General features: G+C 36.8%; 1 protein-coding gene across 1 annotated transcript in view; it reads left to right on the top strand.

Moving 5' to 3' along the window:
- The window catches only part of ESR1 (estrogen receptor 1), a 258433-nt gene that overhangs the window by 106619 nt on the left and 137195 nt on the right, over positions 1 to 14619 (top strand). The window lies entirely within an intron of this gene.

The raw sequence follows: 14619 nt of genomic DNA, 5'->3' as shown, positions 1-14619 counted from the left end.
ACCAAGGCAAGAGGAAGTTAAATCTTTTTTTCTGGGCTTATAGATCAAATGAGTAATGAATTTAGACAGCGATTGTCTTGTGTGCTTTCTTTTAATAGATTAAATTAGTTATTACCTATGAAGCAGAGGACTTTTTTTTTTATTAAACTATATAAATGTGGAGTTTTGTACTTGCATTTTAGAGATCTATTATAGGCCAAGAAAAATATATATCTGGCCTTAGATACTGGTTCATGTATTTGCATTTCTTAACATATAAACATGTGGTCCTTTGAATAAGGAGCCAGCAATGTTGTGATCCAAACTTGGTAGAGGGCATCTATTTAGGTAGCAGAGTTTGGGTTACATGGAAACATGGGGATTAACAGGCATATTTAGATTTCAGACTCAGTCCAACTGGCAAATAACAATTCCCAGCCATCTTTGGAATTAGGAGTTTTAATGAGCACTTACCTACCTTAGCATTCCCATGTGAAGCAGACCCATGATAAGTAAATATTGGAATTTACATGTAATGTGGTTATAGGTTTTATCTTTATATTTATTATTGCCTTTGTTTAAAAAAATACTTTGGGAGAAGAGGAAAAAACAAACAAACAACTAAGGATCATATCCCTGAGAGCCAACTCTAGTTACTGTTAAGTTTTATTGTCCTATAAGCGTATATTTTCCTGAATGTAGTTTTGGTAATACTAGCTCCAAAACACTGTTGAAGTCAAGTATATATTTTTCATACTTATCAGTAGACTTCCATCATGACATTTTTATAATTATAAAAATTTGAAGGGCATTTGAAACAATGAGAATTAAGTTCAAATACATTACCAGTGGATGAAGATTTCATGGCAGTAATCTTCTGAATTTAGGAATAAAATGGAGCTGGAAATCAAGGGAAGGAAAATATTATGTCCATGCTTAGACATCCCATTGTTAAACCCAGAACTAAACAAATTTATGATAATGTGATGTGTAGCAAAACCACTCTATAACTTGATTATATTAGTTTAAAAGACCTGAATGATTCCAAAATCCTTGGACCAGACTGTATCTTGTTACTTGATGGTTTAAAAAAAAAAGAATTATAAAGGCAAAAATGAAATTATATATATGCTATTGAAATATAGCTGTTGTAAATCAAAAGCCTAGTAGTCTGACCAAGCAGAATAAAAATAGTCATTGATTTTAAAAAGATGAAAAATGAGGCAAGAAAAATGTCTTCTGGAATCATCTTTGAAGGTGATTGTCAAACTTTTCAGAAAATTTGACAAAGTCACATTTTGAAAAGCTTTTTTGTATCCAAATGCTCTCTGTCATTAAAAAATATAGTTTACACTGAAAATCTAATATAGACAATATTACATTTATATGGTCACAGTTTGAGAATAATAATAATAATAATAATAATAATAATAATAATAATAATTTAATATAGAGGGAATAGAAAACATCATTATTAAGAAAGGCAGTAAGAAAGCAGTTGTAGAAGTACCTGGAATTAGCTGTATGATACAAAAACCTGCATAGAACATTTGGATATCCTCAGATGGCTATCAGTATAACAGAGATTGTGAATTGACTTCATTTTTAAAAATTTCAGCATTAATGGAGTATAATTGACAAATAAGATTATATTTAAAGTGTACATTATGGTAATTTGATATACTTAGATGTTATAAAAGGATTCCCTATATCTAGTTGATTAAACATCCATCACCTCACACATTTACTTTTTTTTTTTCTGATGAGAGCATTTAAGTTCTACTTTCTTAGCAAATCCATTATACAATACAGTGTTTTGAATTATAATCACCATGTTTTATATTAGCTCCTCAGATCTTTTTCATGTTATAGCTGAAAGTTTATACTCTAACCAACCTCTCCCTATTTGTCCCATCCTCTAAACCCTGGCAACCACTTTTCTACTCTCTTTTTGTGAATTTGACTTTTTTTTTTTTTAGATTCCATGTATAAGTGATACCATGCAATATTAATCTTTTTCTGAATGGCTTATTTCACGTAGCATGATACCTTCAAGGTCCATCCATGTTGCCACAGATGGCAGGATTTCCTACTTTCTTGTAGCTGAATAATATTCCATTATATATCTATGTAGATATAGATTTATCAGATCTTCCTTAACCATTCATCTGTTGATGGTCACTTAGTTCATTTCCATATCTTGGATATCTTGGCTATTCGAATAATGCTGAAATGAACATGGGACTACAGATATCTCTTTGATATCCTGTTTTCAATTCCTTTGGATATACACCCAGAAAGGGGATTGCTGGATCTTATGGTAGTTCTACATTATTTTGGGGGGGAACTCTTTACTGTTTTCCACAGTGGTTGCACCAGATTACAATCTCACCAACAGTATACAAGGATTCCCTTTTCTCCACATCCTCACCAACACTTATTATCCGTTGTCTTTTTGATGATAGCCAACTTAACAGGTGTGAGGTGATATCTCATTGTGGTTTTGATTTGTATTTCCCTGATGATTGGTTGAGGATATTTTTATGTACCCATTGGCATTTGTATATCTTCTTTGGAAAAATGTATATTCAGCTCCTCTGCCCATTTTTTAATCATAGGGGTTTTTTTTCTTTTTTTCTTTTTTTTGCTATATGTGCTCTTCATATATTTTGGATATTAACCCTTTATCAGATACATAATTTGCAAATATTTTCTCCCATTTGGTAAGCTGCCTTTTTGTTTTGTTGATGGTGTCCTTTGCTATTCAAAAACTTCTTAATGAAGTCTCACTTGTTTATTTTTGCTTTTGTTGCCTTTTCTTTTGGTGTCAAATCCAAAAAAAACTATTGCCAAGATTGATGTCAAGGAGCTTTTTCCCTATGTTTTCTGCTAGGAATTTTATAGTTTCAGGTCTTACATTCATGTCCTTAATCCATTTTGAATTGATTTTGTGTGTGTGTGTGTGTGTGTGTGTGTGTGTGTGTGTGTGTGTGTGTGTGAGTGGTGTAGATAGGGGTCCAGTTTCATTCTCTTGCATGTGAGTATCCAGTTTTCCTAACATATTTTGAAGACACTATCCTGTTGCTATTGAGTGTTCTTGGTTCTCTTGTCAAATATTAGTTGACTGTATATGCACGGGTTAATTTCTGGGCTCTCTATTCTGTTCCCTTGATCTACTTTTTTTAAAATGCCAATACCATGCTGTTTTGATTACTATAGCTTTGTAATATAGTTTGAAATCAGGAAGTGTGACACTGATGCCTACAGCTTTGCTTTTCTTTCTCATGATTGCTTTGGCTATTTGGGATCTTTTGTGGTTCCATAAAATTTTAGGATTTTTAAAATGTTTTTGTAAAAAATGCTATTGAGACTTTGATAGGAATTTCATTGAACCTGCAGTTTGTTTTTGGTAGTATGGACAGTTTAACAGTATTAATTTTTCCAGTCCATGAGCATAGAATATTTTTCTATTTCTTTGTACCTTCTTCAGTTTTTTTCATCAATGTCTTATAGTTTTCAGTGTTCAGATCTTTCACCTCCTTGGCTAAAGTTATTCCTAGGTATCTTATTCTTTTTAATGCAGTTGTAAATAGGATCATTTCATTCATTTGTCTTTTTGATAGTTTGTTGTTTGTATATAGAAATGCAACTGCTTTTTGCATATTGCTTTTGTATCTGGCAACTTTACTGAATTTATTCTAATAGTTTTTTGGTGGAGTCTTTAGGATTTCCTATGTTTAATGTCATGTCATCTGCAAATAGAGACAATTTTACTTCTTCCTTTTCAATTTGGATGCCTTTTTTCTCTTTTTCTTGCCTAATTACTATGGTTAGGACTCCCAGTACTATGTTGATTAGGAGTGGTGAGACAGGGTACTCTTGTCTTGTTCTTGATCTTAGAGGAAAAACTTTCAGTTTCTCACTGTTTAGTATGATGTTAGCTGTGGGCTTTTTATGTATGCCCTTTATTATGTTGAGGTATGTTTCCTCTACACCCACTTTGTTGAGAGTTTTTATCATGAATGGATGTTGAATTTTGCAAATGCTTTTCATACATCTATTGAGATGATCATATGGTTTTTATCCTTCATTTTGTTAATGTTGTGTGTTGATTGATTTGTGGATGTTGAACCATCCTTTAATCCCTGGAATAAATCTCACTTGATCATGGTGTGTGATTCGTTTAATGTATTGTTGAATTTGGTTTGCTAATATTTTGTTGAGAATTTTTGCATCTATGTTCACCAGGGATACTGACCTGTAATTTTCTTTTCTTGTAGTGTCCTTGTCTAGTTTTGGTATCAGGGTAATGATGGATTTATAAAATGATTTTGGAAGTGTTTCCTCTTCTATTTTTTGGAACAGTTTGAGATTCTTCTTTAAGTGTTTGGTAGAATCCACCAGTGAAGCAATCTGGTCCTAGATTTGTCTTTGTTGAGATGTTTTTGATTACTGATTAGATTTCCTTACTAGTAATGGTCTGTTTGGATTTTCTGTTTTCATGATTCAGCCTTGGTAGCTTGTGTGTTTCCAGGAATTTATCAATTTCTTCTTGTGTCCAATTTGTTGGTGTATAATGATTCATAGTAGTTTCTTATGATCTTTTGTATTTGTGTGGTATCAGTTATAATGTCTCCTCTTTCATTTCTGATTTTATTTATTTGTGATCTTTTTTTTTTCTCTTGGTAAATCTAGCTAAAGGTTTGTCTATTTTGTTTATCTTTTCAAAAAACCAGCTCTTAGTTTCAAAGATCTATTCTGTTGTCTTTTTAATCTTGATTTCATATTTCCACTGTAATCTTTGCTATTTACTTCCTTCTACTAGTTTTTGGCTTACTTTGTTCTTCTTTTCTATTTCTTTAGATGTAAAATTGGTTGTTAATTTGAGCTCCTTTTTTTCTCAATGTAATGAGTGCTTTCCTTTTTTCTTAATGCAGCTGTAAACTTCCTTGTTAGACTGCTTTGCTGCATTTTGTAAGTTTTGGTATGTTTTATTTCAGTTTTCATCTGTGTCAAGGAATTTTTTGATTTTTCTTTGACCCATTTGTTTTTCAGTAGCATGTTGTTTAATTTCCAAATATTTGTGAATTTTAAAGTTTTCTTCTTGTATTTGATTTCTAGTTTCATACCATTGTGGTTGGAAAAGATACTTTATATGATTTCAGTCTTCTTAAATTTATTGTCTTATTTTGTGTTCTAACATATGATCTATCCTGGAGAATGTTCCATGTGTGCTTGAGAAAAATGTGTTTTCTGCTGCTATTGGATGAAAAGTCTGTTAAGTCCATCTGGTCTAATATGTAGTTTAAGTCCAATGTTTTCCTTATTGATTTTCTGTGTGGGTGATCTACGCATTGTTGAAAGTGGGGTATTGAATTTCCCTACTATTGTTGTATTGTTGTCTATTTCTCACTTCAGGTCTGTTAATATTTGTTTCATGTGTTTAGGTGCTCCTATTTTGGGTGCATAAATATTTGCAAATATTATATCCTCTACTGGATTGACCCCTTTATCATTATATAATGACTTTTTGGTCTCTTATTAAAGTCTTTTCCTTGAATTCTATTTTGTCTGAGATAAGTATAGCTATCCCACTTTCTTTGGGTTTCCATTTGCATGGAGTATCTTTTTTCCATTCTTTCACTTTCTGTCTGTGTGTGTCCTTAAGCCCAAAGTGAGTATCTTGTAAGTAGCATACAGTTGGATCTTGTTTTCTGATCCATTCATTCACTCTATGTCTTTTCATTGGAGAATTTAGTCCATTTACATTTAAAGTAATTATTGATAGGTGTTTACTTATTGCCATTTTGTTGACTTTTTTCTGGCTGTTTGTAATTTCCCTGTTTCTTTTTTCTTCTCTTGCTCTTTTCCTTTGTGGTTTGATGACTTTCTTTAGTGGTATGTTTAGATTCCTTTCTCATTATCTTTTGTGTATCTATTATAGGTTTTTGCTTTGTAGCTACCATGAAGCTTACATACAACAACTTATATTTATAAGTCTATTTTAAGTTGATAACAACTTCTAAAGCTCTATATTTTTACTCTCCTTCCATGTTTTATGTTTGATGTCACAATTTACATTTTTACTACTTTTCATACTAGATCTATAAGTTAATTACCCACCATCATTACAACATTAGAGTATTCTGAATTTAACTCTATATTTACCTAATTAGTAAGATTTATACTTTCTTTTTTTTATTGAAGGATAGTTGATTTACAGTGTTTCTGGTGTAAAGAGATTCAGTTGTGTGTGCGTGTGTGTAAATTCTTTTTCAGATTCTTTTCCATTATAGGTTATTATAAGATATTGACTATAGTTCCCTGTGCTATACAGTAGGTCCTTGTTGTTTACCTATTTTATAGATTTATATGTTCATATGTTTTTCTGTTACAATTAGCATCCTTTCATTTAAGCTTGAAGAAGTACCTTTAACATTTCTTGTAAGTCTAGTCTAGTGGTGATGAACTCCCTCAGCTTTTGCTTATCTGATAAAGTGCTGATCTCTCCTTCAACTCTGAAGGACAACTTTGCTGGGTAGAGTATTCTTGGGTGGTGTTTTTTTTTTTTTTTCTTCAGCACTTTGAGTATATGATGTGACTCCCTTTTGCTCTGGAAAGTTTCTGCTGAAATACTGCTGATGGTCTTATCTATTGATAGCCTTGTATGTAACAAGTTGTTTTTCTCTTGGTGCTTTTAAGATTATCTCCTTGTTTTTAATTTTTGACACTTTAATTTTAATGTGTCTTGGTGTAGGTCTCTTTGGGTTCATCTTATTTGAAACTCTCTGAGCATCCCGGATCTGGCTGTTTGTTTCTTTCTCCAGGTTAGGGAAGTTTTCAGCTATTATTTCTTTAGCTTTCTGTTCCTTTCAGCTTCTCTTGTACTGACCTTTTCTGGGACCACTGTGATGTGACTGTTGGTTTTCTTGATGTTGTCCTTATATAAGTTCCTTAAGCTGTCTTCACTCTTTTTCGTGCTTTTTTCTTTTCACTCCTCTGATTGGACGAATTCTACTACCCTGTTTTTGAATTGCTGGTCCTTTCTTCTGCTTGATCTAGCTGATGTTGAACCCTTCTATTGAACTTTTCAGTGTAGTTATTGTATTCTTCAGTACTGTAATTTCTGTTTGATACTTTCTTATATTTCCTATGTCTTTAGTGAATTTCTCACTTTGTTCATGCCTTGTTCTTCTGACCTTGGTGAGCGTCTTTGTGACCATTACTTTCAACCCTTTATTAGGTAAATCACTTATCTACATTTCATTAAAGTCTATTTCTGAGGTTTTATCTTGTACTTTTGTTTGGAACATATTCCTCTGTTTTTTCACTTTCCTTGACTCTCTGTATTGGTTTCTGTGCTTTAGATAAAACAGCCACCTCTTCCAGTCTTGACAGAGTGGTTTCATGTTGGAGATGAACCTTACTGTTCAGCCCAGCCTGAGCTCTTGGTTGTCTCTCAGACCTTTGTGATTTTCCAAGGTGACTTCTTTGTTCTTAGAGGCTCCCAATAGTAGAGGGTATGCCAAGAGCTGTCAGTATCCTAAAGGGGAGGATCTCACTGAGCATGTAGATACAGGCTGATTGGTAGCTGGACCCTCAGGTAACAGCTTTTAAAGTATACAAATAGATCCCTTTTAGGGGAAGACTGGGTGATGGGATTTTCTGTTTGCTTCCTCTGTGCTGAGCCTTGGCAGGGTAGCCCCTTAAGAATATTTGTTTGTTTGTTAAAAGCCTATGGGGCTGGCAAGTGCAGGCTTTGCTGGCCACTAGAGCCAGGTGATCAAGGGATGTATTCCTTAGGTGGCAGCTGCAAAAGCTAGGGTGCCAAACGTGTGTACAAGCTCCTCCCAGGGAGATATTGGCAATTTGGAGCAGCCTACAGGGAGAATGCAGAGATCGTGTCTCCTGCTTTCCCAATCTCTGGGGAGAATCAGTCAGTCCCTAGATTGTGCTAAATTAGAAACCTGACTCTCAGGTAACAGCTTTTGAAGTATGCAAATGGACCTTTTTCAGGGAAACACTGGGAAATGCATGTATCTGTTTGCTTCTTTTGTGCTGGACCCTGGGAAGATAGTGAGTCCATTAAGAACAGTTTGCTTGCTCTAGTATTATGGGTGTGGTTGATGTAAGCCCTGTTGGCTTCCAGAGCAATGTGCTTTGGGGGCCTACTCCTGGGGTACTAGATGTTGGGACCAAACCCTTCCCTTCCCAGGTAGAAGCTGGGAGTTGTGAGTTCCCTTCTGATTTTATGGCATTATGCCAGGGTTTGGGTGTGGAGTTTCAGTGAGAGTGTGTCTCAGCCTTTCCTACCCATTTCAAGGAGGGTATTTTCTCATTTGCCTAAAGTGAAGGAATCATTTGGCTAGTCTCTGGATTTCTTTTAGGGGAAATCACTCTGTTTGTAGGGGAGATTTGGTATGCCTGTGGGAATTTTGAGTTCAGAGGTCTCCTATGTCTCCATCTTGGACCATAACCCCCAGTTGACTTCATTTTGCATGATGAATTTTAATAAAAATAATCAGCTCATTGGACTATTCTAGTAGTTCTAGAAGTACGTTTTTACTAACAGAGTATTATCAGAATTTTCAAATGTTGGTGATTGTAAGTTGAATTTTCCTTTCTCTTAATTATCTAGGGCATATTTTTTGACTTGTAATATCTCTCTACTCAGACTCAAGACATGAAGAGCATTATGATAAAATACATCATACAAGTATGATAATCAAGTTCCCATCTGTAAAGTACTTATAGCTGATCTGGCGTAAGATCACATCACGACATTAATTTTTTTCCCTCTGCAATTTAAAAACAATAGCAGCAAGGAGAATGATAAAACCTACCTACGTCACTCTGACAAGTGATGCTTTTTTATAACAGGTGTTACGTATCTCCTTTTTGATATCTAGCTATAGAGAAGGATTTTCCTCTTTATTGTTTGTACTGAAATTTGTTTATCTTTACGAAGCACTTTACATAATCTATCCATGGATGGAGAGTTAGTTTTAAAAGAGATTGTTAAATCTTAATTCATTATTATCCTATACACAATGACACTTGTCAACAAATGTAACATTATTATCTGAAGATCAAAAAGGAAAAAACGTATGACTGCAAAGTTGTTATATTTTTAATTTCTGCATCGCACTTTATTGCATCATTGATTGGCTGATTCTTATTTTTCAGTGTTAATCAAGTACATTTGATTTTTTCCCCCAGAAGCTTGAATTGCATCAGGAAGCTGTTTTATTAAAAATTATGCCTTTTCCAAAATTCACTATAATTTTATATACCTCAAGGGCAATTTCATACTTCAAGTTTGTGTTCTAGTTCAGTTTAATAGATATTTGGGCAAATATCTAGCCCTGGGCTCTTCACTGCCCTTTAAAGGCTGAAAAGTAGAAGCTTGACAGTCTCACTGAGCCCCAGGCACATCTCAGTGGGTTATGAGTGTGCTGAAGTTGCTGGCCCAGGAAGAAGAATAAAGGGGACATATGTTCACAGTCAAGCTCATGGGAAACATACTACCTTAACCACTTCTTCAGTCTTTCAGTGGCAAACTAGATGGCCTTTCTCCTCCTTTCCTGCCTAGGTCCCTCTGTACTCAATACTAGACGAGTCCCCTCTTCCTTCTGAGCCCCCGACTCCCCATCATTTTACTGTGGGTTTCTTTCTTGCTGTTTGGCCCCAGGGAGAGGGGAGAGGTTCACTTTTTCTGGGCATGCCCCCCACCAACCCCAAGCTCAGGTTTCTCTGGAGCTTCTTGTGTTATCTCTGAGACTTCATGGTTGTCTTAGCTGTTCCAGGGCTCAAGGCTGCTTCTGACCCTCTGTTCACCAGGAATCCAGTAATTACCTTCCTGGACTCTAATATTCATCCTCATCATACAAGTTAGCAATGAATCGAGCTCAGGAAATGCTTGTTGAATGAATGAATAAATGAATGAATGAAAGAAGCCTTTGGAAACTAATGATTTTTAAGAAATCTCTGAGCCCTGTTAGAACTCAATTTTTCCATAAAGTCGAAGTGATCTTTAAAGTTGTGGTGTTACTCTTTTTCACCTCCCTTCAGAATCTACCTGCTGTTATGACATCCTTCTAGCAGCTGCCTTCATGAGACTCATTTCCAACCTTTCTTTTGTGAGGGCCAGAGCAATATCCAGAGGCATGTACAGAACTTGGGCTCTGAGGACTTTAACAGGCTTCACTTGGCTAGCAGCAAGGTTGTTTCACTTCACGAGTGTAATTTAAACCTTAAAATGGGTATGGCCAAGGGGCCAAGGAGAGGGCACAATACCTCAGTCTGGGAATTGGGAGCATCTTCAAGGAACACATTTTATTCTGGGAGGTTCCTGTGGATTCTAGGGACTTGGCAATCCTACCCAGTACTCTGATTCCCAACTTGTAATCAGAGCAGTGGACCTTACTTTAAAGCTGTCATAGTTTTCCAGCGTGTTTCAGCATGGCACAGTGATGAAAGATAACTTGGAAGTGACTTGGAAGCATGGGTGACATCCCAGAGAGGCGACAGATACTTATGTTTAAGGGTAAGATTTGCGGTTTAGACTTTGCAACCTTTCTATAATAAGAGCCTTGGGACTGGGTTAGAATTACCCCCGCATGAATGGTGGCAGCCCCCTGGGAGCTTTCTTTGGAGCACTCAATTTCCAAGTCAGCCCTGCCCAGCTTTTCACTGCTCCTCTGGAAGCTCTGGTTGAAATCCAAGAAAAGCACCTACTTCCTGATTTTTCTTTCACGTGAAACTTTGAAGCCCCATTGAAGAGTGTTGGCCCAGATGCTGTTAAGCCTTTAAAATACGTTTCTCATCTCGAGAGTGTTTGAGAAAAATGCCCCATCTGGACTTCTTTGCCCCACCCTCCTCAGGGTTCTGTTTCCATGAGTCTGGGGTAGGGGGGGGCCAAGGGTTCTCAAGCCTCCTCGTGGGGAGTTGTTGGCCTGTGGCTGTGCTACTTCTGGGGCAGGGGGGAATTTGGCGTGGAGAATGTCAGGTTTTTTGTATCTATTTATGTGCTAAACAGATGTAATACTACTGAAGTGTGTTGAAATAGGTTGAATTGTATACTCCCAAAAACATGTGTTGAAATTCTAACCCCTAGTACCTCAGAATGTGCTCTTATTTGGAAATAGGGTCTTTATAGAGGAAATCAAGTTCAAGTGAGATCATTAGAGTGGGCCTTAATCTTTTAAAAAGAGGAAATTTGGATTCAGAGATGGACACGCAGGGAGGGAAGATGATGTGAAGACTCACAGAGAAAAGATGGCCATGTGATCGCAATGATGCTTCTCCAGGCTAAGGAACGCCAAGGACTACCAGTAAGCACCAAAGGCAGACGAGGCAAGGACGGATCCTCCCCAAGAGGCCTCTGAGAGAGCACGGCCCTACTGACACCTTGATTTCAGACTCCTAGCCTCCAGAAAGGTGAGGCAATGCATTTCTCTTGTTTCAAGGCACCCACTATTTAATACTTTGTGTGACAGTTCTAGGAAACGATTACCAATTGTTTTAAAAATAAAAGGGACTTGTATTTCTAAGGCAAAAGAAATAAGGAGCTTTTGATTTTAAAAGGGATGTTTGGCTCACCTGGTGGAGGCTTGGCTAATCATTTACTCTTGTAGATTCTCTCCTTTGCCTGTCCAAGAGCTCCACTGAACTTGTGGCTTTGAAGTTGTTTTAGAACTTTAACAGTTCCATGCATCTACCTGGCAACTACCTGGTAAAAATTTTTAACCAACAAAAGAATGTTTTCATCTGGTACTTTAATAGTTTCCTCTTTTGCATTTATATCTTTGATCCATTTGAATTCATCCTGGTTTACACTATGAGGTGCGACTCCAACGTTGTTTTTCTACAGGTGGCTGCACAGTTGTTTCGATTCCATTTATTGAACGGCCTCCTACGGAAGTATTGTTAAGACTTTTCTTGACCTTCCAAGTTGACTATTTGTTAAGAGCTTTTAAAGTAGAGTGATAGATATGACCCATTAGTTGGTTATTTTTTTTCCCCAATTCTAAAATCAAAAATAAAAAAAGAAAATAAGGGATTTATTCACAAGTTATAAATTCTGCCTAATTTATATTAACTGAATATATAATGTGATTTGGCTGTCTTGTGTAGATGTATTTCATAACATTCCACTGATCTTAGAAATAAGAAGCAAAAGTTCATGAGACATGATACATTTTGAAAAGACTAGTGCTGATAAGAGGTAATCAGTAGAATTACCATTCAATATTCATAGGACAGAAAAACTGTTCCAAGGAGAGAAAAATAAGGATGTACCAAGCTTCCCTTCTCTCTTTTCCCGTCTGTTGAAAGCGTTCCCCAGATACTCCAGAACTGGGCCCTGAGCGCTCCTGCTGCTTTTAACCAACTTGAAAAGCTAGTGTCCTCAGAGCCTCAGCTGTTTACTTTTAGGCTCACGATTTCCAGATTTCTTTCTGTAGGTCCCAATACCTAAATTTTCAGTTCCCACTTTCAACTGCCCACATATCTACTGATATATATGAAACCAAACTAGCTGTTTTCTCTTTCTCCCCCTTATGGCAAACTCATTTGTTTCTCCTAATCCTCTCCATTTCTGCCAGGGGCTCCACCCTTCTCAGGTTTTTTTTTTTTAATTAAAAAAATTTTTTTATACAGCAGGTTCTTATTAGTTATCTATTTTATACATATGAGTGTATATATGTCAATCCTCTTCATTGCGGTACATGCGCTTCTCACTGCGGTGGCTTCTCTTGTTGTGGAGCATGGGCCCTAGAGTGTGCGGGCTCAGTAGTTGTGGCACGTGGGCTCAGTAGTTGTGGCTCGTGGGCTATAGAGCGCAGGCTCAGTAGTTGCGGTACACGGGCTTAGTTGCTCCGTGGCATGTGGGATCTTCCTGGACCAGGGCTCGAACCCGTGTCCCCTGCATTGGCAGGCGGGTTCTTAACCACTGCACCACCAGGGAAGTCCCCACCCTTCTCGTTGACCTAACTTTGGAAACGTCTTTGTGTCTGGCTCTTCTTCACTGTGGACCATCAGTTCTTCCTCTTCAACATCTCTAGATTTTGGCTTTGTTTTCAATCCACTGTCACCAGCCTGGTCCACATCCTCATTGTCTTCCAAGCCCAAATTACTGTAATATTCTCCTAACTGGTCTTTTTTGGTTCCAGCCTCTCCTCCCTTCAACTTCTACTCATCACTGCCAGAGTAATTTCTGTAAATCATCATTTCAGAATGCTCCACTCCCTATATTAGTTTCCTATGGCTGCCATAACAAGGTTTCACAAACTGGGTAGCTTAAAACAATAGAAATTGATTGTCTCACAGTTCTAGAGGCTGCACATCTGAAATCAAGGTGTTAACAGGGCGATGCTCTCTCTGAAGCTCTAGAGGAGAAGCCTTCCTTGCCTCTTCCTAGCTTCTGGAGGCTGCTGGCAACCCTTGGCATTCCTTTGCTTACAGATACATCTCTCCAATCTCTGTCCCTCTGTTGTCACAGGATGTTCTCCTTGTGTGTTTGTATCTAAATTTCCTTCTCCTTATAAGGACACCAGTGTTATTGGATTTAGGGCCCACCCTAATCCAGTATGACCTCAGCTTACTTGATTAAATCTGCAAAGACTATTTTTGAATAAGATCACATTCATAGGTTCTGGGTGAATATGAATTTTAGGGGAAACAGCTATTCAATTAAAAACTTGGCAGTGGACTTGACTGTCTAACTTAACAATGGCTTTAACAGATAAGTGATAGTGTACCTTGACACCTAAAATGCAGAATTAGACTATGCCTCAGGGTGCCAAACCCTAGGTTAACCTTTTTCAGACAGACCCTTGTGAAGGACCTTGTAGAAAAGCTGTTCACCATCTCGGTCTCTCCCATCTTATTTGATTTCTACTTTCCAATCTGATCTCCTTGCCTCACCCTTTCCTTCTGCCAGTCTCCCCTCCACACAGTGTTCATTTTATTTTTCTTCTGCTTGAATACCTGCATCTCCCTCTCTCTGTTTCAATTCTATACTCATTTTTTTCCCCTAAAGGAACACCTCAACTTCTACTTCCTTTCTGAAACTTCAGACTAGCTTAATCAGTGTAATCTTGGATTGAATTTGCTATCACAGTATAACCAGTCCATGGTCCAGAGTGCCTTGTCAGATGTATATAGATGAACTAAATCAACCAGGGTCTAAAACACAGCAAGAGCTCTTAAACTGTACTCTTATTTTTCTGATGGTAGATTTGTTGCTGGATGATTCATTTATACTATGGTTGGATGTCTTCTTTTAAATGGAAAGATGAATAGGTGTCTCTTGATGGCTGGGTGTCTCTTTTTGTCCAGGGAACTTTGTCAAAGGAAAAGTATTTTTACAATCTAGGTTGACTTGCTTAAGCCATGAACTTGTTCTTTCAAAGTTGTATATGTGCAAAATGCATTTATATTAAATTAATCATATTTTAATTGTAGTAAGGGTGTCTTTCATTTATATAAAACCTGCTACAGATACAGCTATGTGAAGTGATCCTTCCTTTGACAAAACAAATGTTCTTATTTTTATTGAAATATGCTTCTTCAGAAATTGAGATTTCTTAGCATTATGACCATTTGGCCTGACTATAGTATAGCTGCGTTCTCAGAATG

Source organism: Balaenoptera acutorostrata, chromosome 14 (assembly GCF_949987535.1).
Source record: "Balaenoptera acutorostrata chromosome 14, mBalAcu1.1, whole genome shotgun sequence".
NCBI lineage: Eukaryota > Metazoa > Chordata > Mammalia > Artiodactyla > Balaenopteridae > Balaenoptera > Balaenoptera acutorostrata.
The sequence above is the reverse complement of the archived record's forward strand: the minus strand, read 5'-3'. Positions and strand labels throughout refer to the sequence as shown.